Source organism: Pseudophryne corroboree, unplaced genomic scaffold (genome assembly GCF_028390025.1).
Source record: "Pseudophryne corroboree isolate aPseCor3 unplaced genomic scaffold, aPseCor3.hap2 scaffold_909, whole genome shotgun sequence".
Taxonomy (NCBI): Eukaryota; Metazoa; Chordata; class Amphibia; order Anura; family Myobatrachidae; genus Pseudophryne; species Pseudophryne corroboree.
In genome coordinates, this window is record NW_026970489.1 from 141,308 (window position 1) to 165,660 (window position 24,353).

Genomic DNA, 24,353 nt, shown 5'->3' on the forward strand with positions numbered 1-24,353 from the left:
TTTTCTTTCAAAAATTCACTTAATTTTCTTTTCTGTGTGCTAATTAGATAGCACCTTGTTTTCACATTAAATAGACTTCCACATGAGAAAGCAGCAAGGATGCAGTGGCGTTAATGTTTCCTGGTGGTAGTGGGGGACTGTGTTTGTGCTTTCCTCTGGTCAGCTCTGGTAAAAGTCAGATTTCTTTGTCTCAGATCTTCCTCTAGCCTTGTTCTTCTTTCGAGAGTTCCCTTGTGCTGCCTCAGTTGGATCTCCTTCACTTGACAGGGGCGTACCCGAGCAGCGACCCTCCCCAGCACTAGCCCAACTCCTACTTACCTGCCAGGTGAGATACTATGATCATGAAGGTGCTTCTCCCAGGGCAAGGCTCACCCATTGCACTCTGGGTGTGCTGCTCCTGCGATTTCCCCAAATGTGGGAAACTTGACTGCATAATTTGTGTTTCCCCTGGTCGGCTCTCGTATAATTCAGATCTCTTTGTCTCAGGTCTCTCTCCAGCCTAGTTTGCTGTCTGTTTCCACTTCTCTTTTCTTAAACCGCTCCCTTCTATGTCCTTGCGCACCTTAATTAAATCTAACTCTGATTACGTCAGAGAAGGCCAGGTACCCTACACCATAAGAGGGGGTTTGAAATTTTGACTTGTCTACTTAAAGATCACCAAAATCTGATCACAAGGTCAATTACATCACTGGGTGGGAACCTTTTGGTTAATAGCCCATGTAAGTGCAAGAGATCCTGAAGCACTCACTCATCATGGGAAAGTACCAATGTGTTTCTTACAAAAATTCTCCAGATTATTGACTTTTTAAAGTTTTTCTAGGAAACGTTCTAGATGAATGCTTATTAGCCTTTGTCAGTATGTACTTTTGCAAAGTGTCGCTGTGGCGCAATCAGTCAGTGTGTATGGCTATTAACCTAAAGGTTGGTGATTCAATCCCACCCAGGGACGTAATTGACCTTGTTATCAGATTTTGGTGATCTTTAAGTAGACAAGTCAAAATTTCAAACCCCCTCTTATGGTGTAGGGTACCCGGCCTTCTCTGATGTAATCAGAGTTAGATTTGATTAAGTGATTTTATAAAAAACAGCTAGGAAGCACAATTTAGCAGTGGGTTGCAGAGAAAAAAAATTATGCTGGCAGAAAAGTCCAATTGAGTGATTAAACAGCTCTTCATTTTCTGATTTTATGTTTATGCTAACAAATTTGCTCTCTGAAAAGTGTCCACAAAGCCAAGTCTCTGATTAACACCTTTGTAGGAATGATTATCCACCTATTACTGAATTAAACTTGCTTCATTGGAAAGGAAGCAAGATGCATCCTCATTTCAATGTCTACTGAAATAATACAGGTTGACACCAGGAAACATAAACGTCACTGCATCCTTGCTGCTTCCTCATGGGGAAGTCTGTTTAATGTGAAAACAAGGTGATATCTAATCAGCACACAGGTAAGGAATTAAGAAAATCTTTCTTTATGGGTGAAGATGTTTCTCACAAAATTGTTGCACCAAGGCATCATTGAAATTAAAGCTGGAAAGATGATTTTAATATATCACTTGTATATTTTGTACTGCTCTTCTGGTGACAATGTAGTTTGTTTTTGTCAATTACCATTTTAATAATAGGGTAAAGAAAATTAAGTGGATTTTTGAAAGAAAACAATACTGTCAATATACTATTAAAACAAATTAAAATGGTAAAAGTTATTGTACTTTAAGTAAAAATAAAAGAGCAAAAATATCAATCCCAGTTTTGGATTACTTTAATTAACAAAAAACAATGCATATAGCAGAGGATAGTTTCAATCTGCCTACCTCTGGGTTATGGACCCAGCATGCTTCCATTACAGTACTCTGCTGCACATGTAAGTGCAAGAGATCCTGAAGCACTCACTCATCATGGGAAAGTACCAATGTGTTTCTTCATTGGTTGATGGAAGAAACATCTTACAAAAACTCTCCAGATTATTGACTTTTTAAAGTTTTTCTAGGAAACGTTCTAGATGAATGCTTATTAGCCTTTGTCAGTATGTACTTTCGCAAAGTGTCTCTGAGGCACAAACAGTTAGCGTGTTCAGTTGTTAACCAAAAGGTTGGTGGTTCAATCCCACCTAGGGACGTAATTGACCTTGTTATCAGATTTTGGTGATCTTTAAGTAGACAAGTCAAAATTTCGAAAACCCCTGTTATGGTGTAGGGTACCTGGCCTTCTCTGATGTAATCAGAGTTAGATTTGATTAAGTGATTTTATAAAAAAAACAGCCACGAAGCACAATTTAGCAGTGGGTTGCAGAGAAAAAGAAATATGCTGGCAGAAAAATCCAATTGAGTGATTAAACAGCTCTTCATTTTCTGGCTTTATTTTTATGCTAACAAATTTGTGCTCTGAAAAGTGTCCACAAAGCCAAGTATCTTATTAACACCTTTGTAGGGATGGTTTTTCACCTATTATTAAATTAAACTTGCTTCATTGGAAAGGCAGCAAGTGATGTCATCCAAGCAGTGGGTCAAGGTTGGCTTCAAACCTCGTCTGCTTATGAAAAGAGAAAAGGGGTATGCAGGGCATGGCGGCCTTTTGCGGTGCTTGGATGACCCCTAGTTCGCATTAAATAATGCAGTCGAGTTTCCCACATTTGGGGAAATCACAGGGGTCAGCATACCCAGAATGCAATGAATGAACCGCACCCTGGGAGAACAGTCTTCATGACCATGGTATCTCCTATGCAAAATAAGTATGATTTGGGATAGGGCTGGGGAGGGCCGCTGCTCAGGCACATCTCTGTCAAGTAAAGGAGATTCAACTGAGGCAGCACAAGGGAACTCTCATCTGGGGACAACAACTGCAGGGAGAACACATATTTTCAGATGAACATGGGAGGGCAGAAGGCTGCCTAATACTGAAGCACCCCCAAACAACAAACCAAATGCAACAACTAGTGCAAGCATTCCTGGGGGAAGGCCTGCAGCAGATGGATTTGCATATGGCGATGTCATCCAAGCAGTGGGTCAAAGTTGGCTTCAACCCTCGTCTGCATATGAAAAGAGAAAAGGGGCGTGCAGGGCATGGCGGCCTTTTGCGGCACTTGGATGACCCCTAGTTCGCATTAAACACCTCCACCCTCTGTCGGTGTGGGGCTCATGTTGGCTATGCCCCAGCCCCTGAAGGATTCAAGCTGATTTCTTGCAGCAGCTGGGCACTGTAACAGCTCCAGAGCTGCTCTGTAAGGCAAGTAAAAGGGTGTGGGCCCTGCAGCACTACCTGTAGTTCGCATTGTGCAAGACCCCTAGTTCGCATTAAACACCCCCACCCTCCTTCGGTGTGGGGCTCATGTTGGCCATGCCCCAGCCCCTGAAGCATTCACGCTGATTTCTTGCAGCAGCTGGGCACTGTAACAGCTCAAGAGCTGCTCTGTAAGGCAAGTAAAAGGGTGTGGGCCCTGCAGCACTACCTGTAGTTTGCATTGTGCATTGGAAGGCACAAAGTAAGCAGACGGGAGGAGAAGTCAGGATAGTGCACAAGGGTATAGACGGGAGGGGCTCAAGAAAAAAGAAGTGGAAACAGACAGCAAACTAGGCTTCCAATGCACAATGCAAACTACAGGTAGTGCTGCAGGGCCCACACCCTTTTACTTGCCTTACAGAGCAGCTCTGGAGCTGTTTAATCACTCAATTGGATTTTTCTGCCAGCATAATTTTTCTCTTACGTCCTAGAGGATGCTGGGGACTCCGTAAGGACCATGGGGGATAGACGGGCTCCGCAGGAGACATGGGCACTTTAAGAAAGACTTTAGATCTGGGTGTGCACTGGCTCCTCCCTCTATGCCCCTCCTCCAGACCTCAGTTTACTACTGTGCCCAGAGGAGACTGGGTGCTTTTCAGGGAGCTCTCCTGAGTTTCCTGACAGAAAGTATATTTGTTAGATTTTTTTATTTTCAGGGAGCCTGCTGGCAACAGACTCCCTGCATCGAGGGGCGGAGGGGAGAGATGCACACCTACTTCTGTGAGTTGATAGGCTCTGCTTCTTAGGCTACTGTACAGCATTAGCTCCAGAGGGATCGGTACGCAGGTCTCACCCTCGCCGTCCGTCCCAGAGCCGCGCCGCCGTCCCCCTCGCAGAGCCGGAAGATAGAAGCCGGGTGAGTATGAGAAGAAAAGAAGACTTCAGAGGCGGCGGAAGACTTCATGATCTTCACTGAGGTAACGCACAGCAGTAAAGCTGTGCTCCATTGCTCCCATACACCTCACACACGGCAGTCAGTGTAAGGGTGAAGGGCGCAGGGGGGACGCCCTGGGCAGCAATATAGACCTCTCTTTGGCAAAATAAATATATATGCAGCTAGGCACTGTATATATATATAAGAGCCCCCGCCATTTTTTTATGGGGGGGGCTATTTGAGCGGGACAGAAGCCCGTCGCTGAGGGGGTGGGGCTTCTCCCTCAGCACTCCCCAGCGCCATTTTCTCCACAGCACCGCTGAGGGGAAGCTCCATGGACTCTCCCCTGCTTATACCACGGTAGAAAGAGGGTCTTAAAGAAGAGGGGGCACATAATTAGGCGCATATATATATGGAAATACAGCGCTACTGGGTAAACATAAAATGATTGTGTTTTTTTCCTGGGTCATATAGCGCTGGGGTGTGTGCTGGCATACTTTCTCTCTCTGTCTCTCCAAAGGGCCTTGTTGGGGAACTGTCCTCAGATAAGAGGATTCCCTGAGTGTATGGTGTGTCGGTACACGTGTGTCGACATGTCTGAGGTAGAAGGCTCTCCTAGAGAGGAGCAGGAGCAAATTAATGTGGTGTCTCCATCGACAACGCCGACACCTGACTGGATGGATATGTGGAATGTTTTAAGTGCTAATGTAAACTTATTACACAAGAGATTAGACAAAGCTGAAGCTAGGGAACAGTCAGGGAGTCAACCCATGCCTGTCCCTATGTCGCAGGGACCTTCGGGGTCTCAAAAGCGCCCACTATCCCAAATAGTTGACACAGATACCGACACAGATTCTGACTCCAGTGTCGACTACGATGATGCAAAGTTACAACCAAAATTGGCTAAATGTATTCGATATATGATTATTGCAATAAAAGATGTTTTGCACATCACAGAGTCCCCTGTCCCTGACACGAGGGTACACATGTATAAGGGAAAGAAACCTGAGATAACCTTTCCCCCCTCACATGAGTTGAACGAATTATGTGAAAAAGCTTGGGAATCTCCAGACAAAAAGCTGCAGATTCCCAAAAGGATTCTTATGGCGTATCCTTTCCCGCCAATGGACAGGATACGGTGGGAATCCTCCCCTAGGGTGGATAAAGCATTGACACGCTTATCCAAAAAGGTAGCGCTGCCATCCCAGGATACGGCTACCATCAGGGACCCTGCTGACCGCAAGCAGGAGGTTACCCTAAAGTCCATTTACACACATTCTGGTACCTTACTCAGACCGGCAATTGCGTCGGCCGAGGTTGTAGCGCGGTGGCAGCATGGACAGATACCTTATCAGCAGAGATTGAGACCCTAGATAAGGATGCTATGTTATTGACCATAGGGCATATAAAAGATGCTGTCCTATATATGAGAGATGCTCAAAGTGACATTAGTCTACTGGGTTCTAGAATAAACGCTATGTCGATTTCTGCTAGACGAGTCCTATGGACCCGGCAATGGACAGGTGATGCCGACTCAAAAAGGCATATGGAGGTTTTACCTTACAGGTGTGAGGAATTGTTTGGGGAAGGTCTCTCGGACCTTGTCTCCACAGCTACAGCTGGTAAATCAAATTTTTTGCCTTATATTCCCTCACAGCCTAAGAAAGCACCACATTATCAAATGCAGTCCTTTCGATCACAGAGAAACAAGAAAGTACGAGGTGCGTCCTTTCTTGCCAGAGGTAAGGGCAGAGGGAAGAAGCTGCACAACACAGCTAGTTCCCAGGAACAGAAGTCCTCCCCGGCCTCTACAAAATCCACCGCATGACGCTGGGGCTCCGCTAAAGGAGTCCGCCCAGTTGGGGGCACGTCTTCGTGTTTTCAGCCACATCTGGGTTCATTCGCAGGTGGATCCCTAGGCAATAGAAATTGTTTCTCAGGGTTACAAGCTGAAATTCGAAGAGGTGCCTCCTCGCCGGTTTTTCAAATCGGCCCTACCATCTTCTCCCCAGGAAAGGGAGATAGTGTTAAATGCAATTCACAAATTGTATCTTCAACAGGTGGTGGTCAAGGTTCCCCTGCTTCAACAAGGAAAGGGAAATTATTCGACCCTGTTTGTAGTCCCAAAACCGGACGGTTTGGTCAGACCCATATTAAATTTAAAATCCCTGAACCTATACTTGAAAAGGTTCAAGTTCAAGATGGAATCGCTAAGAGCGGTCATCGCCAGCCTAGAAGGGGGGGATTTTATGATATCTCTGGACATAAAGGATGCATACCTTCATGTACTCATTTATCCACCTCATCAGGCGTACCTAAGATTTGCGGTACAGTATTGTCATTACCAATTTCAGACGTTGCCGTTTGGTCTCTCCAGAATTTTCTCCGAGAATTTTCACCAAGGTAATGACGGAAATTATGGTGCTCCTGCGAAAGCAAGGTGTCACAATTATCCCGTACTTGAACGATCTCCTCATAAAAGCGAGATCAAGAGAGCAGTTGCTGAACAGCGTATAACTTTCATTGAAGGTGTTACAGCAAAACGGCTGGATTCTCAATATCCCGAAGTCGCAGTTGGTTCCTACGACTCGTCTGACTTTGCTTGGGCATTATTCTGGATACGGACCAGAAAAGGGTTTATCTTCCGATAGAAAAGGCCCAGGAACTCATGACTCTGGTCAGGAACCTATTGAAACCAAAACAGGTGTCAGTGCATCACTGCACTCGAGTCCTGGGAATGATGGTGGCATCATACGAGGCCATTCCCTTCGGCAGGTTCCATGCGAGGATCTTGCAATGGGACCTACTGGACAAGTGGTCCGGGTCACATCTACAGATTCATCAGTTGATCACCCTGTCCCCCAGGGCCAGGGTATCTCTCCTGTGGTGGCTGCAGAGTGCTCACCTTCTAGAGGGCCGCAGGTTCGGCATTCAGGACTGGATCCTGGTGACCACGAACGCGAGCCTCCGAGGTTGGGGAGCAGCCACACAGGGAAGAAATTTCCAAGGTCTTTGGTCAAGTCAGGAGACTTGTCTTCACATCAACATCCTGGAGCTAAGGGCCATATACAACGCCCTATGTCAAGCGGAGACCTTACTTCGCGACCAACCAGTTCTGATCCAGTCAGACAACGTCACCGCAGTAGTTCATGTAAACCGCCAAGGCGGCACAAGGAGCAGAGTGGCGATGGCGGAAGCCACCAGAATTCTTCGCTGGGCGGAGAATCATGTAAGCGCACTGTCAGCAGTGTTCATTCCGGGAGTGGACAACTGGGAAGCAGACTTCCTCAGCAGACACGACCTACATCCAGGAGAGTGGGGACTCCATCAGGAAGTCTTCGCACAGATTGCAAGTCGGTGGGGACTGTTCCAGATAGACATGATGGCGTCCCGCCTCAACAAAAAGCTACAGAGGTATTGCACCAGGTCAAGAGACCCTCAGGCAGTAGCTGTTTAAACAGCTCTTCATTTTCTGATTTTATGTTTATGCTAACAAATTTGCTCTCTGAAAAGTGTCCACAAAGCCAAGTCTCTGATTAACACCTTTGTAGGAATGGTTTTTCACCTATTACTGAATTAAACTTGCTTCATTGGAAAGGCAGCAAGATGCATCCTCATTTCAATGTCTACTGAAATAATACAGGTTGACACCAGGAAACATAAACGCCACTGCATCCTTGCTGCTTTCGCATGTGGAAGTCTGTTTAATGTGAAAACAAGGTGATATCTAATTAGCACACAGGTAAGGAATTAAGAAAATCTTTATTTAAGGGTGAAGGTGTTTCTCACAAAATCGTTGCCCCAATGCATCATTGAAATTCAAGCTGGAAAGATGATTTTAATATATCACTTGTACATTTTGTATTGCTCTTCTGGTGACAATGTAGTTTGTTTTTGTCAATTACCATTTTAATAATAGGGTAAAGAAAATTAAGTGGATTTTTGAAAGAAAACAATACTGTCAATATACTATTAAAACAAATTAAAATGGTAAAAGTTATTGTACTTTAAGTAAAAATAAAAGAGCAAAAATATCAATCCCAGTTTTGGATTACTTTAATTAACAAAAAAAAATGCATATAGCAGAGGATAGTTTCAATCTGCCTACCTCTGGGTTATGGGCCCAGCATGTTTCCATTGCAGTACTCTGCTGCACATGTAAGTGCAAGAGATCCTGAAGCACTCACTCATCATGGGAAAGTACCAATGTGTTTCTTCGTTGGTTGATGGAAGAAACATCTTACAAAAACTCTCCAGATTATTGACTTTTTAAAGTTTTTCTAGGAAACGTTCTAGATGAATGCTTATTAGCCTTTGTCAGTATGTATGTTTGTAAAGTGTCTCTGTGGCGCAATCGGTTAGTGTGTTTGGTTATTAATCAAAGGGTTGGTGGTTCAATCCCACCCAACGATGTAATTGACCTTGTTATCAGATTTTGGTGATCTTTAAGTAGACAAGTCAAAATTTCAAACCCCCTTCTTATGGTGTAGGGTACCTGGCCTACTCTGATGTAATCAGAGTTAGATTTGAATCAGTGATTTTATAAAAAAACAGCTAGGAAGCACAATTTAGCAGTGGGTTGCAGAGAAAAAGAAATATGCTGGCAGAAAAATCCAATTGAGTGATTAAACAGCTCTTCATTTTCTGGCTTTATTTTTATGCTAACTAATTTGTTCTCTGAAAAGTGTCCACAAAGCCAAGTATCTGATTAACATATTTGTAGGGATGGTTTTTCACCTATTACTAAATTAAACTTGCTTCATTGGAAAGGCAGCAAGATGCATCCTCATTTCAATATCTACTGAAATAATACAGGTTGACACCAGGAAACATTAACGCCACTGCATCCTTGCTGCTTTCTCATGTGGAAGTCTGTTTAATGTGAAAACAAGGTGATATCTAATTAGCACACAGGTAAGGAATAAAGAAAATCTTTATTTAAGGGTGAAGATGTTTCTCACAAAATCGTTGCCCCAATGCATCATTGAAATTCAAGCTGGAAAGATGATTTTAATATATCACTTGTACATTTTGTATTGCTCTTCTGGTGACAATGTAGTTTGTTTTTGTCAATTACCATTTTAATAATCGGGTAAAGAAAATTAATTGGATTTTTGAAAGAAAACAACACTGTCAATATACTATTAAAACAAATTAAAATGGTAAAAGTTATTGTACTTTAAGTAAAAATAAAAGCTAAAATATCAATCCCAGTTTTGGATTACTTTAATGAACAAAAAAAAAATGCATATAGCAAAGGATAGTTTCAATCTGCCTACCTCTGGGTTATGGGCCCAGCATGCTTCCATTGCAGTACTCTGCTGCACATGTAAGTGCAAGAGATCCTGAAGCACTCACTCATCATGGGAAAGTACCAATGTGTTTCTTCATTGGTTGCTGGAAGAAACATCTTACAAAAACTCTCCAGATTATTGACTTTTTAAAGTTTTTCTAGGAAACGTTCTAGATGAATGCTTATTAGTCTTTGTCAGTATGTACTTTTTGCAAAGTGTCTCTGTGGCGCAATCGGTTAGTGTGTTCAGCTATTAATCAAAAGGTTGGTGGTTCAATCCCATCCAGGGACGTAATTGACCTTGTCATCAAATTTTGGTAATATTTAAGTAGACAAGTCATATAGCAGAGGATAGTTTCAATCTGCCTACCTCTGGGTTATGGACCCAGCATGCTTCCATTACAGTACTCTGCTGCACATGTAAGTGCAAGAGATCCTGAAGCACTCACTCATCATGCGAAAGTACCAATGTGTTTCTTCATTGGTTGCTGGAAGAAACATCTTACAAAAACTCTCCAGATTATTGACTTTTTAAAGTTTTTCTAGGAATCGTTCTAGATGAATGCTTATTAGCCTTTGTCAGTATGTACTTTTGCAAAGTTTCGCTGTGGCGCAATCAGTTAGTGTGTACGGCTATTAACCAAAAGGTTGGTGGTTCAATCCCACCCAGGGACGTAGTTGAACTTGTAATCAGATTTTGTTGATCTTTAAGTAGACAAGTCAAAATTTCGAAAACCCCTGTTATGGTGTAGGGTACCTGGCCTTCTCTGATGTAATCAGAGTTAGATTTGATTCATACTGTTAACTGGGTAGTATATCACAAGTTATACGGTGTGATTGGTGTGGCTGGTATGAATCTTGACCTTGGATTAACAAAAATCCTTTCCTCGAACTGTCTGTCTCCTCTGGGCACAGTTTCTCTAACTGAGGTATGGAGGAGGGGCATAGAGGGAGGAGCCAGTGCACACCCAGATCTAAAGTCTTTCTTAAAGTGCCCATGTCTGCTGCGGAGCCCATCTATCCCCCATGGTCCTTACGGAGTCCCCATCATCCTCTACGGACTACGAGAAAAAAAAATTACCGGTAGGTTTAAAATGTTATTTTTTTCTCTGCAACCCACTGCTAAATTGTGCTTCCTAGCTGTTTTTTATAAAATCACTTAATTAAATCTAACTCTGATTACGTCAGAGAAGGCCAGGTACCCTACACCATAAGAGGGGGTTTGAAATTTTGACTTGTCTACTTAAAGATCACCAAAATCTGATGACAAGGTCAATTACATCCCTGGGTGGGATTGAACCACCAACCTTTTGGTTAATAGCCCATGTAAGTGCAAGAAATCCTGAAGCACTCACTCATCATGGGAAAGTACCAATGTGTTTCTTACAAAAATTCTCCAGATTATTGACTTTTTAAAGTTTTTCTAGGAAACGTTCTAGATGAATGATTATTAGCCTTTGTCAGTATTGACTTTTGCAAGGTGTCTCTGTGGCGCAATCGGTTAGCATGTTTGGCTATTAACCAAAAGGTTGGTGGTTCAATCCCACCCAGGGATGTAATTGACCTTGTAATCAGATTTTGGTGATCTTTAAGTAGACAAGTCAAAATTTCAAAAACCCCCCTTATGGTGTAGGGTACCTGGCCTTCTCTGATGTAATCAGAGTTAGATTTGATTAAGTGATTTTATAAAAAAACAGCTAGGAAGCACAATTTAGCAGTGGGTTGCAGAGAAAAAAAATATGCTGGCAGAAAAGTCCAATTGAGTGATTAAACAGCTCTTCATTTTCTGATTTTATGTTTATGCTAACAAATTTGCTCTCTGAAAAGTGTCCACAAAGCCAAGTCTCTGATTAACACCTTTGTAGGAATGGTTTTTCACCTATTACTGAAATAAACTTGCTTCATTGGAAAGGCATCAAAGATGCATCCTCATTTCAATGTCTACTGAAATAATACAGGTTGACACCAGGAAACGTCACTGCATCCTTGCTGCTTCCTCACGGGGAAGTCTGTTTAATGTGAAAACAAGGTGATATCTAATCAGCACACAGGTAAGGAATTAAGAAAATCTTTCTTTGTGGGTGAAGATGTTTCTCACAAATTGTTGTCCCAATGCATCATTGAAATTCAAGATGGAAGATGATTTTCATATATCACTTGTACATTTTGCATTGCTCTTCTGGTGACAATGTAGTTTGTTTTTGTCAATTACCATTTCAGTAATAGGGTAAAGAAAATTAAGTGGATTTTTTAAAGAAAACAATGCTGTCAATATACTATTAAAACAAATTAAAATGATAAAAGTTATTGTACTTTAAGTAAAAATAAAAGAGCCAAAATATCAATCCCAGTTTTTGATTACTTTAATTATAAAAAAAAAAATGCACATAGCAGAGGATAGTTTCGATCAATCGACCTCTGGGTTATGGGCCCAGCATGCTTCCATTGCACTACTCTGCTGCTCATGGAAGTGTAAGAGATCCTGAAGACTAAATTGATTAAAGGCCTAAAAGTACTGGACTATAAGGAAAGACTTACTAGGCTGAATATTTATACACTAGAAAAGAGGTGCCTAAGAGGAGATATTATTAATATCTTCAAATATGTAAAGATACATAACAAAGAGTTATCAGAGGAATTATTTATTAAAAGAACACGTGGTCACTCGCTGCGACTGGAGGAAAGTTCAGAACGCAATGGAGGAAAGGTTTCTTCACTGTTAGGGCAATCAGGATGTGGAATTCCCTGCCAGGGAAGGTGGTAATGGCGGACTCTGTAATTGGATTTAAAAAAGGAATGGATACATTTCTGAATGAAAAAGCTATCCAAGGTTATAATACTTAAAATATCAACATGGTTAATCCGGGGGTAACATGAGTTATAGTAGCTAACTAGTCATAAAACATTATTCAGCAAGTATGTAGAATCATCACAACTTAAAACAGGTTGAACACGATGGGCAATTTGCCTCTATTCAACCTCAAAAACTATGTTACTATATTACTATGTTATTGTAGTATACAGAACACCACAATGCAATGAGCAGTGATAGTGAGCACTGATGAGGATACTAGAACTGACACTGAGCAGCAAGATGCAGCACTGGACTATTAGTAATGTACTGTAGTATGCTGAGCACCACAATGCAGCACAAGACAATGAGCAGTGATACTGAGCACTGATGAGGATACTACTGAGAACTGACACTGAGCAGGAGAGACACACTACTAGTATTACTGAGCAGCAATAAGTAACCACTGATACTGAGCACTGATATTGAGATTTCCACTGAGAGAACATAGCCACGTCCTCTCCGCTCTCTCTTCAATGCACGAGTAAAAATGGCAGCAACGCGCAGCTCTTTATATGGAATCCGAATCTCGCGAGAATCCGACAGCGGGATGATGACATTTTCCCTTGTTCAGGTTTTCCGAGTCAGGCGGGAACAACCGAGCCTGCCTCGGACCAGTGTAAACCACGTGGAGTTCGTGGGGAATTCGGTTCTCGGAGAACCGAACCCGCTCCTCTCTACCTTATACCCATCAATTTTTTTATTTTCAATCTAAGCCCCTGCAGTTTTCTGTAAGCATCTGCTTCGCTATGATGATCAACAAGTCACAAGGGCAAACACTCAGGGCTTGAGGCGTAGATCTTAGGACCAGCTGCTACAAGCATGGCAGAGGTGTCACTATCACTGGTGACACCCAGAGAGGTGGCGAGGGAGATTGTAATGCAGTGCGCGCAGATAAACAGCGCAATGGTAAAAAGGAGGCATGGTTTCATAGGTAGGGGCGTGGCCTGGTGGCCTGAATCTACATTTTGTTGCTCCGGGTGTCCCGGGGGTTGGGGGCTGCACCCGGGGACTAGTGTGTGAGCTGTGCTGGCTCCTGCACAGTGACAGGGCATGGCCACCCAGCATGACGCCTCCCTTCTTGACCATGCTGTAATTGCAGTCGCACTGCAGTTCAGCGTGATCATAAAAAATGGTGTAGGCTCCTGCTGGTGCAGGCTGTAGAGAAAAGCTGCTGTGACCACGCCCCCTGTGTCTCCTCCGTTGCAGACCCCATTTTGAAGCCTTGCCCCCGGACTAAGAGAAAAGTATGCCCTTGCGCACTATCCTGACTTCTCCTCCCGTCTGCTTAATTTGTGCCTTCCAACGCACAATGCGAACAACAGGTGGTGCTGCAGGGCCCACACCCTTTTTCTTGCCTTACAGAACAGCTCTGGAGCTGTTACAGTGCCCAGCTGCTGCAAGAAATCAGCTTGAATGCTTCAGGGGATGGGGCATGGCCAACATGAGCCCCACACCAAAGGAGGGTGGGGGTGTTTAATGCGAACTAGGGGTCATCCAAGCACTGCAAAAGGCCGCCATGCCCTGCATGCCCCTTTTCTCTTTTCATATGCAGATGAGGGTTCCAGTCAACTTTGGCCCACTGCTTGGATAACATCACCGTATGCAAATCCGTCTGCTGCAGACCTTCCCCCAGGAGTGCTTGTACTAGTTGTTGCATATGGTTTGATATTTGATGGTGCTTCAGTATTAGGCAGCCTTCCGCCCTCCCATGTTCATCTGAAAAGATGTGGTCTCCCTGCAGTTGTTGTCCCCAGATGAGAGTTCCCTTGTGCTGCCTCAGTTGAATCTCCTTTACTTGACAGAGATGTGCCTGAGCAGCGGCCCTCACCAGCCCTATCCCAAATCATACTTATTTTGCATAGGAGATACCATGGTCATGAAGATTGTTCTCCCAGGGTGAGGTTCATTCATTGCATTCTGGGTATGCTGACCCCTGTGATTTTCCCAAATGTGGGAAACTCGACTGCATTATTTGTGGTAGTGGGGGACTGTGTTTGTGCTTTCCTCTGGTCAGCTCTGGTAAAAGTCAGATTTCTTTGTCTCAGATCTTCCTCTAGCCTTGTTCTTCTTTCGAGAGTTCCCTGGTGCTGCCTCAGTTGGATCTCCTTCACTTCACAGGGGGGAACCCGAGCAGCGACCCTCCCCAGCTCTAGCCCAACTCCTACTTACCTGCCAGGTGAGATACTATGATCATGAAGGTGCTTCTCCCAGGGCAAGGCTCAACCATTGCACTCTGGGTGTGCTGCTCCTGCGATTTCCCCAAATGTGGGAAACTTGACTGCATAATTTGTGTTTCCCCTCGTCGGCTCTCGTATAATTCAGATCTCTTTGTCTCAGGTCTCTCTACAGCCTAGTTTGCTGTCTGTTTCCACTTCTCTTTTCTTGAGCCGCTCCCTTCTATGCCCTTGCGCACTATCCTGACTTCTCCCGTCTGCTTACTTCGTGCCTTCCAACGCACAATGCGAACTACAGGTAGTGCTGCAGGGCCCACACCCTTTTACTTGCCTTACAGAGTAGCTCTGGAGCAGTTACAGTGCCCAGCTGCTGCAAGAAATCAGCTTGAATGCTTCAGGGGCTGGGGCATAGCCAACATGAGCCCCACACCGAAGGAGGGTGGAGGTGTGTAATGCGAACTAGGGGTCATCCAAGCGCTGCAAAAGGCCGCCATGCCCTGCACGCCCCTTTTCTCTTTTCATATGCAGACGAGGGTTGAAGCCAACTTTGACCCACTGCTTGGATGACATCACCATATGCAAATCCATCTGCTGCAGGCCTTCCCCCAGGAATGCTTGCACTAGTTGTTGCATTTGGTTTGTTGTTTGGGGGTGCTTCAGCATTAGGCAGCCTTCTGCCCTCACATGTTCATCTGAAAATATGTGTTCTCCCTGCAGTTGTTGTCCCCAGATGAGAGTTCCCTTGTGCTGCCTCAGTTGAATCTCCTTTACTTGACAGAGATGTGCCTGAGCAGCGGCCCTCCCCAGCCCTATCCCAAATCATACTTATTTTGCATAGGCGATACCATGGTCATGAAGATTTTTCTCCCAGGGTGAGGTTCATTCATTGCATTCTGGGTATGCTGACCCCTGTGATTTCCCCAAATGTGGGAAACTCGACTGCATTATTTGTGGTAGTGGGGGACTGTGTTTGTGCTTTCCTCTGGTCAGCTCTGGAAAAAGTCTGATTTCTTTGTCTCAGATCTTCCTCTAGCCTTGTTCTTCTTTCGAGAGTTCCCTTGTGCTGCCTCAGTTGGATCTCTTTCACTTGACAGGGGGGTGCCCGAACAGCGGCATATGTTGAAGATACAATTTGTGAATTGCATTTAACACTATCTCCCTTTCCAGGGGAGAAGATGGTAGGGCCGATTTGAAAAACCGGCGAGGAGGCACCTCTTCGAATTTCAGCTTGTAACCCTGAGAAACAATTTCTATTGCCTAGGGATCCACCTGCGAATGAACCCAGATGTGGCTGAAAACTCGAAGACGTGCCCCCAACTGGGCGGACTCCTTTAGCGGAGCCCCAGCGTCATGCGGTGGATTTTGTAGAGGCCGGGGAGGACTTCTGTTCCTGGGAACTAGCTGTGTTGTGCAGCTTCTTCCCTCTGCCCTTACCTCTGGCAAGAAAGGACGCACCTCGTACTTTCTTGTTTCTCTGTGATCGAAAGGACTGCATTTGATAATGTGGTGCTTTCTTAGGCTGTGAGGGAATATAAGGCAAAAAATTTGATTTACCAGCTGTAGCTGTGGAGACTAGGTCCGAGAGACCTTCCCCAAACAATTCCTCACCCCTGTAAGGTAAAACCTCCATATGCCTTTTTGAGTCGGCATCACCTGTCCATTGCCGGGTCCATAGGACTCGTCTAGCAGAAATCGACATAGCGTTTATTCTAGAACCCAGTAGACTAATGTCACTTTGAGCATCTCTCATATATAGGACAGCATCTTTTATATGCCCTATGGTCAATAACATAGCATCCTTATCTAGGGTCTCAATCTCTGCTGATAAGGTATCTGTCCATGCTGCCACTGCGCTACAACCCCGGCCGACGCAATTACCGGTCTGAGTAAGGTACCAGAATGTGTGTAAATGGACTTTAGGGTAACCTCCTGCTTGCGGTCAGCAGGGTCCCTGATGGTAGCCGTATCCTGGGATGGCAGCGCTACCTTTTTGGATAAGCGTGTCAATGCTTTATCCACCCTAGGGGAGGATTCCCACCGTATCCTGTCCATTGGCGGGAAAGGATACGCCATAAGAATCCTTTTGGGAATCTGCAGCTTTTTGTCTGGAGATTCCCAAGCTTTTTCACATAATTCGTTCAACTCATGTGAGGGGGGAAAGGTTATCTCAGGTTTCTTTCCCTTATACATGTGTACCCTCGTGTCAGGGACAGGGGACTCTGTGATGTGCAAAACATCTTTTATTGCAATAATCATATATCGAATACATTTAGCCAATTTTGGCTGTAACTTTGCATCATCGTAGTCGACACTATGTCGGTATCTGTGTCAACTATTTGGGATAGTGGGCGCTTTTGAGACCCCGAAGGTCCCTGCGACATAGGGACAGGCATGGGTTGACTCCCTGACTGTTCCCTAGCTTCAGCTTTGTCTAATCTCTTGTGTAATAAGTTTACATTAGCACTTAAAACATTCCACATATCCATCCAGTCAGGTGTCGGCGTTGTCGATGGAGACACCACATTAATTTGCTCCTGCTCCTCTCTAGGAGAGCCTTCTACCTCAGACATGTCGACACACGTGTACCGACACACCATACACTCAGGGAATCCTCTTATCTGAGGACAGTTCCCCAACAAGGCCCTTTGGAGAGACAGAGAGAGAGAGTATGCCAGCACACACCCCAGCGCTATATGACCCAGGAAAAAAACACAATAATTTTATGTTTACCCAGTAGCGCTGTATTTCCATATATATATGCGCCTAATTATGTGCCCCCCTCTTCTTTAAGACCCTCTTTCTACCGTGGTATAAGCAGGGGAGAGTCCGTGGAGCTTCCCCTCAGCGGTGCTGTGGAGAAAATGGCGCTGGTGAGTGCTGAGGGAGAAGCCCCACCCCCTCAGCGATGGGCTTCTGTCCCGCTCAAATATAGTAAAAAAATGGCGGGGGCTCTTATATATATATATACAGTGCCTAGCTGCATATATATTTATTTTGCCAAAGAGTGGTCTATATTGCTGCCCAGGGCGTCCCCCCTGCGCCCTTCACCCTTACACTGACTGCCGTGTGTGAGGTGTATTGGAGCAATGGAGCACAGCTTTACTGCTGTGCGTTACCTCAGTGAAGATCATGAAGTCTTCCGCCGCCTCTGAAGTCTTCTTTTCTTCTCATACTCACCCGGCTTCTATCTTCCGGCTCTGCGAGGGGGACGGCGGCGCGGCTCTGGGACGGACGGCGAGGGTGAGACCTGCGTACCGATCCCTCCGGAGCTAATGCTGTACAGTAGCCTAAGAAGCAGAACCTATCAACTCACAGAAGTAGGTGTGCATTTCTCCCCTCCGCCCCTCGATGCAGGGAGTCTGTTGCCAGCAGGCTCCCTGAAAATAAAAAAATCTAACAAATATACTTTCTGTCAGGAAACTCAGGAGAGCTCCCTGAAAAGCACCCAGTCTCCTCTGGGCACAGTAGTAAACTGAGGTCTGGAGGAGGGGCATAAAGGGAGGAGCCAGTGCACACCCAGATCTAAAGTCTTTCTTAAAGTGCCCATGTCTCCTGCGGAGCCCGTCTATCCCCCATGGTCCTTACGGAGTCCCCAGCATCCTCTAGGACGTAAGAGAAAAATTATGCTGGCAGAAAAATCCAATTGAGTGATTAAACAGCTCCAGAGCTGCTCTGTAAGGCAAGTAAAAGGGTGTGGGCCCTGCAGCACTACCTGTAGTTTGCATTGTGCATTGGAAGCCTAGTTTGCTGTCTGTTTCCACTTCTTTTTTCTTGAGCCCCTCCCGTCTATACCCTTGTGCACTATCCTGACTTCTCCTCCCGTCTGCTTACTTTGTGCCTTCCAATGCACAATGCAAACTACAGGTAGTGCTGCAGGGCCCACACCCTTTTACTTGCCTTACAGAGCAGCTCTGGAGCTGTTACAGTGCCCAGCTGCTGCAAGAAATCAGCTTGAATCCTTCAGGGGCTGGGGCATAGCCAACATGAGCCCCACACCGACGGAGGGTGGAGGTGTTTAATGCGAACTAGGGGTCATCCAAGTGCCGCAAAAGGCCGCCATGCCCTGCACACCCCTTTTCTCTTTTCATATGCAGACGAGGGTTGAAGCCAACTTTGACCCACTGCTTGGATGACATCGCCATATGCAAATCCATCTGCTGCAGGCCTTCCCCCAGGAATACTTGCACTAGTTGTTGCATTTGGTTTGTTGTTTGAGGGTGCTTCAGTATTAGGCAGCCTTCTGCCCTCCCATGTTCATCTGAAAATATGTGTTCTCCCTGCAGTTGTTGTCCCCAGATGAGAGTTCCCTTGTGCTGCCTCAGTTGAATCTCCTTTACTTGACAGAGATGTGCCTGAGCAGCGGCCCTCCCCAGCCCTATCCCAAATCATACTTATTTTGCATAGGAGATACCATGGTCATGAAGACTGTTCTCCCAGGGTGCGGTTCATTCATTGCATTCTGGGTATGCTGACCCCTGTGATTTCCCCAAATGTGGGAAACTCGACTGCATTATTTAATGCGAACTAGGGGTCATCCAAGCACCGCAAAAGGCCGCCATGCCCTGCATACCCCTTTTCTCTTTTCATAAGCAGACGAGGTTTGAAGCCAACTTTGACCCACTGCTTGGATGACATCACTTGCTGCCTTTCCAATGAAGCAAGTTTAATTTAATAATAGGTGAAAAACCATCCCTACAAAGGTGTTAATCAGATACTTGGCTTTGTGGACACTTTTCAGAGCACAAATTTGTTAGCATAAAAATAAAGCCAGAAAATGAAGAGCTGTTTAATCACTCAATTGGATTTTTCTGCCAGCATATTTCTTTTTCTCTGCAACCCACTGCTAAATTGTGCTTCCTAGCTGTTTTTATAAAATCACTGAATCAAATCTAACTCTGATTACATCAGAGAAGGCCAGGTACCCTACACCATAACAGGGGGTTTGAAATTTTGACTTGTCTACTTAAAGATCACCAAAATCTGATAACAAGGTCAATTAAGTCCCTGGGTGGGATTGAACCACCAACCTTTTGGTTAACAGCCTTACACACTAACTGATTGCGCCACAGCGACACTTTGCAGAAGTACATACTGACAAAGGCTAATAAGCATTCATCTAGAACGATTCCTAGAAACATTTTAAAAAGTCAATAATGTGGAGAGTTTTTGTAAGATGTTTCTTCCATCAACCAATGAAGAAACACATTGGTACTTTCCCATGATGAGTGAGTGCTTCAGGATCTTTTGCACTTACATGTGCAGCAGAGTACTGTAATGGAAGCATGCTGGGTCCATAACCCAGAGGTAGGCAGATTGAAACTATCCTCTGCTATATGCATTTTTTTTTGTTAATTAAAGTAATCCAAAACTGGGATTGATATTTTTGCTCTTTTATTTTTACTTAAAGTACAATAACTTTTACCATTTTAATTTGTTTTAATAGTATATTGACAGTATTGTTTTCTTTCAAAAATCCAATTAATTTTCTTTACCCGATTATTAAAATGGTAATTGACAAAAACAAACTACATTGTCACCAGAAGAGCAATACAAAATGTACAAGTGATATATTAAAATCATCTTTCCAGCTTGAATTTCAATGATGCATTGGGGCAACGATTTTGTGAGAAACATCTTCACCCTTAAATAAAGATTTTCTTAATTCCTTACCTGTGTGCTAATTAGATATCACCTTGTTTTCACATTAAACAGACTTCCACATGAGAAAACAGCAAAGATGCAGTGGCGTTAATGTTTCCTGGTGTCAACCTGTATTATTTCCGTAGATATTGAAATGAGGATGCATCTTGCTGCCTTTCCAATGAAGCAAGTTTAATTTAGTAATAGGTGAAAAACCATCCCTACAAAGATGTTAATCAGATACTTGGCTTTGTGGACACTTTTCAGAGAACAAATTTGTAATCATAAAAATAAAGCCAGAAAATGAAGAGCTGTTTAATCACTCAATTGGATTTTTCTGCCAGCATTTTTCTTTTTCTCTGCAACCCACTGCTAAATTGTGCTTCCTAGCTGTTTTTTTATAAAATCACTTAATCAAATCTAACTCTGATTACATCAGAGAAGGCCAGGTACCCTATACCATAAGAGGGGGTTTGCAATTTTGACTTGTCTACTTAAATATCACCAAAATCTGATAACAAGGTCAATTAAGTCCCTGGGTGGGATTGAACCACCAACCTTTTGGTTAACAGCCTTACACACTAACTGATTGCGCCACAGCGACACTTTGCAAAAAGCACATACTGACAAAGACTAATAAGCATTCATCTAGAACGTTTCCTAGAAAAACTTTAAAAAGTCAATAATCTGGAGAGTTTTTGTAAGATGTTTCTTCCAGCAACCAATGAAGAAACACATTGGTACTTTCGCATGATGAGTGAGTGCTTCAGGATCTCTTGCACTTACATGTGCAGCAGAGTACTGCAATGGAAGCATGCTGGGCCCATAACCCAGAGGTAGGCAGATTGAAACTATCCTTTGCTATATGAATTTTTTTTTTGTTCATTAAAGTAATCCAAAACTGGGATTGATATTTTAGCTTTTATTTTTACTTAAAGTACAATAACTTTTACCATTTTAATTTGTTTTAATAGTATATTGACAGTATTGTTTTCTTTCAAAAATCCACTTAATTTTCTTTACCCTATTATTAAAATGGTAATTGACAAAAACAAACTACATTGTCACCATAAGAGCAATACAAAATGTACAAGTGATATATTAAAATCATCTTTCCAGCTTGAATTTCAATGATGCATTGGGGCAACGATTTTGTGAGAAACATCTTCACCCTTAAATAAAGATTTTCTTAATTCCTTACCTGTGTGCTAATTAGATATCACCTTGTTTTCACATTAAACAGACTTCCACATGAGAAAGCAGCAAGGATGCAGTGGCGTTAATGTTTCCTGGTATCAACCTGTATTATTTCAGTAGATATTGAAATGAGGATGCATCTTGCTGCCTTTCCAATGAAGCAAGTTTAATTTAGTAATAGGTGAAAAACCATCCCTACAAATATGTTAATCAGATACTTGGCTTTGTGGACACTTTTCAGAGAACAAATTAGTTAGTATAAAAATAAAGCCAGAAAATGAAGAGCTGTTTAATCACTCAATTGGATTTTTCTGCCAGCATATTTCTTTTTCTCTGCAACCCACTGCCAAATTGTGCTTCCTAGCTGTTTTTATAAAATCACTGAATCAAATCTAACTCTGATTACATCAGAGAAGGCCAGGTACCCTACACCATAACAGGGGGTTTGAAATTTTGACTTGTCTACTTAAAGATCACCAAAATCTGATAACAAGGTCAATTAAGTCCCTGGGTGGGATTGAACAACCAACCTTTTGGTTAATAGCCTTACACACTAACTGATTGCGCCACAGCTACACTTTGCAAAAGTACATACTGACAAAGGCTAATAAGCATTCATCTAGAACGATTCCTAGAAACATTTTAAAAAGTCAATAATGTGGAGAGTTTTTGTAAGATGTTTCTTCCATCAACCAATGAAGAAACACATTGGTACTTTCCCATGATAAGTGAGTGCTTCAGGACCTCTTGCACTTACATGTGCAGCAGAGTACTGTAATGGAAGCATGCTGGGTCCATAACCCAGAGGTAGGCAGATTGAAACTATCCTCTGCTATATGCATTTTTTTTTTGTTAATTAAAGTAATCCAAAACTGGGATTGATATTTTTGCTCTTTTATTTTTACTTAAAGTACAATAACTTTTACCATTTTAATTTGTTTTAAGAGTATATTGACAGTATTGTTTTCTTTCAAAAATCCACTTAATTTTCTTTACCCGATTATTAAAATGGTAATTGACAAAAACAAACTACATTGTCACCAGAAGAGCAATACAAAATGTACAAGTGATATATTAAAATCATCTTTCCAGCTTGAATTTCAATGATGCATTGGGGCAACGATTTTGTGAGAAACATCTTCACCCTTAAATAAAGATTTTCTTAATTCCTTACCTGTGTGCTAATTAGATATCACCTTGTTTTCACATTAAACAGACTTCCACATGAGAAAACAGCAAAGATGCAGTGGCGTTAATGTTTCCTGGTGTCAACCTGTATTATTTCCGTAGATATTGAAATGAGGATGCATCTTGCTGCCTTTCCAATGAAGCAAGTTTAATTTAGTAATAGGTGAAAAACCATCCCTACAAAGATGTTAATCAGATACTTGGCTTTGTGGACACTTTTCAGAGAACAAATTTGTAATCATAAAAATAAAGCCAGAAAATGAAGAGCTGTTTAATCACTTAATTGGATTTTTCTGCCAGCATTTTTCTTTTTCTCTGCAACCCACTGCTAAATTGTGCTTCCTAGCTGTTTTTTTATAAAATCACTTAATCAAATCTAACTCTGATTACATCAGAGAAGGCCAGGTACCCTACACCATAAGAGGGGGTTTGCAATTTTGACTTGTCTACTTAAATATTACCAAAATCTGATCACAAGGTCAATTACGTCCCTGGATGGGATTGAACCACCAACCTTTTGATTAATAGCTGAACACACTAACCGATTGCGCCACAGAGACACTTTGCAAAAAGTACATACTGACAAAGACTAATAAGCATTCATCTAGAACGTTTCCTAGAAAAACTTTAAAAAGTCAATAATCTGGAGAGTTTTTGTAAGATGTTTCTTCCAGCAACCAATGAAGAAACACATTGGTACTTTCGCATGATGAGTGAGTGCTTCAGGATCTCTTGCACTTACATGTGCAGCAGAGTACTGCAATGGAAGCATGCTGGGCCCATAACCCAGAGGTAGGCAGATTGAAACTATCCTTTGCTATATGCATTTTTTTTTTGTTCATTAAAGTAATCCAAAACTGGGATTGATATTTTAGCTTTTATTTTTACTTAAAGTACAATAACTTTTACCATTTTAATTTGTTTTAATAGTATATTGACAGTATTGTTTTCTTTCAAAAATCCTATTAATTTTCTTTACCCGATTATTAAAATGGTAATTGACAAAAACAAACTACATTGTCACCAGAAGAGCAATACAAAATGTACAAGTGATATATTAAAATCATCTTTCCAGCTTGAATTTCAATGATGCATTGGGGCAACGATTTTGTGAGAAACATCTTCACCCTTAAATAAAGATTTTCTTAATTCCTTACCTGTGTGCTAATTAGATATCACCTTGTTTTCACATTAAACAGACTTCCACATGAGAAAGCAGCAAGGATGCAGTGGCGTTAATGTTTCCTGGTGTCAACCTGTATTATTTCAGTAGATATTGAAATGAGGATGCATCTTGCTGCCTTTCCAATGAAGCAAGTTTAATTTAGTAATAGGTGAAAAACCATCCCTACAAATATGTTAATCAGATACTTGGCTTTGTGGACACTTTTCAGAGAACAAATTCGTTAGCATAAAAATAAAGCCAGAAAATGAAGAGCTGTTTAATCACTCAATTGGATTTTTCTGCCAGCATATTTCTTTTTCTCTGCAACCCACTGCTAAATTGTGCTTCCTAGCTGTTTTTTTTATAAAATCACTGATTCAAATCTAACTCTGATTACATCAGAGTAGGCCAGGTACCCTACACCATAAGAAGGGGGTTTGAAATTTTGACTTGTCTACTTAAAGATCACCAAAATCTGATAACAAGGTCAATTACATCCCTGCGTGGGATTGAACCACCAACCCTGTGATTAATAACCAAACACACCAACAGATTGCGCCACAGAGACACTTTACAAACGTACATACTGACAAAGGCTAATAAGCATTCATCTAGAACGTTTCCTAGAAAAACTTTAAAAAGTCAATAATCTGGAGAGTTTTTGTAAGATGTTTCTTCCATCAACCAAC

The 24,353-nt window shown here is 42.7% G+C and overlaps 3 non-coding genes and 3 pseudogenes across 3 annotated transcripts; 5 read left to right on the forward strand and 1 right to left on the reverse strand.

Moving 5' to 3' along the window:
- Positions 1–310: 310 nt before the first annotated feature.
- LOC135045447 (U1 spliceosomal RNA) lies at positions 311–473 on the forward strand. Its single transcript, XR_010237903.1, has one exon. It is a non-coding gene; the product is annotated as a U1 spliceosomal RNA (small nuclear RNA).
- A 2,083-nt stretch (positions 474–2,556) lies between these two features.
- LOC135045478 (U1 spliceosomal RNA) lies at positions 2,557–2,735 on the reverse strand (annotated as a pseudogene).
- Positions 2,736–14,145: 11,410 nt separating this feature from the next.
- LOC135045479 (U1 spliceosomal RNA) lies at positions 14,146–14,309 on the forward strand. Its single transcript, XR_010237922.1, has one exon. It is a non-coding gene; the product is annotated as a U1 spliceosomal RNA (small nuclear RNA).
- A 152-nt stretch (positions 14,310–14,461) lies between these two features.
- On the forward strand, positions 14,462–14,597 carry LOC135045466 (U1 spliceosomal RNA; annotated as a pseudogene).
- A 698-nt stretch (positions 14,598–15,295) lies between these two features.
- LOC135045508 (U1 spliceosomal RNA) lies at positions 15,296–15,459 on the forward strand. Its single transcript, XR_010237948.1, has one exon. It is a non-coding gene; the product is annotated as a U1 spliceosomal RNA (small nuclear RNA).
- A 3,402-nt stretch (positions 15,460–18,861) lies between these two features.
- Positions 18,862–19,040, forward strand: LOC135045480 (U1 spliceosomal RNA; annotated as a pseudogene).
- Positions 19,041–24,353: the final 5,313 nt, after the last annotated feature.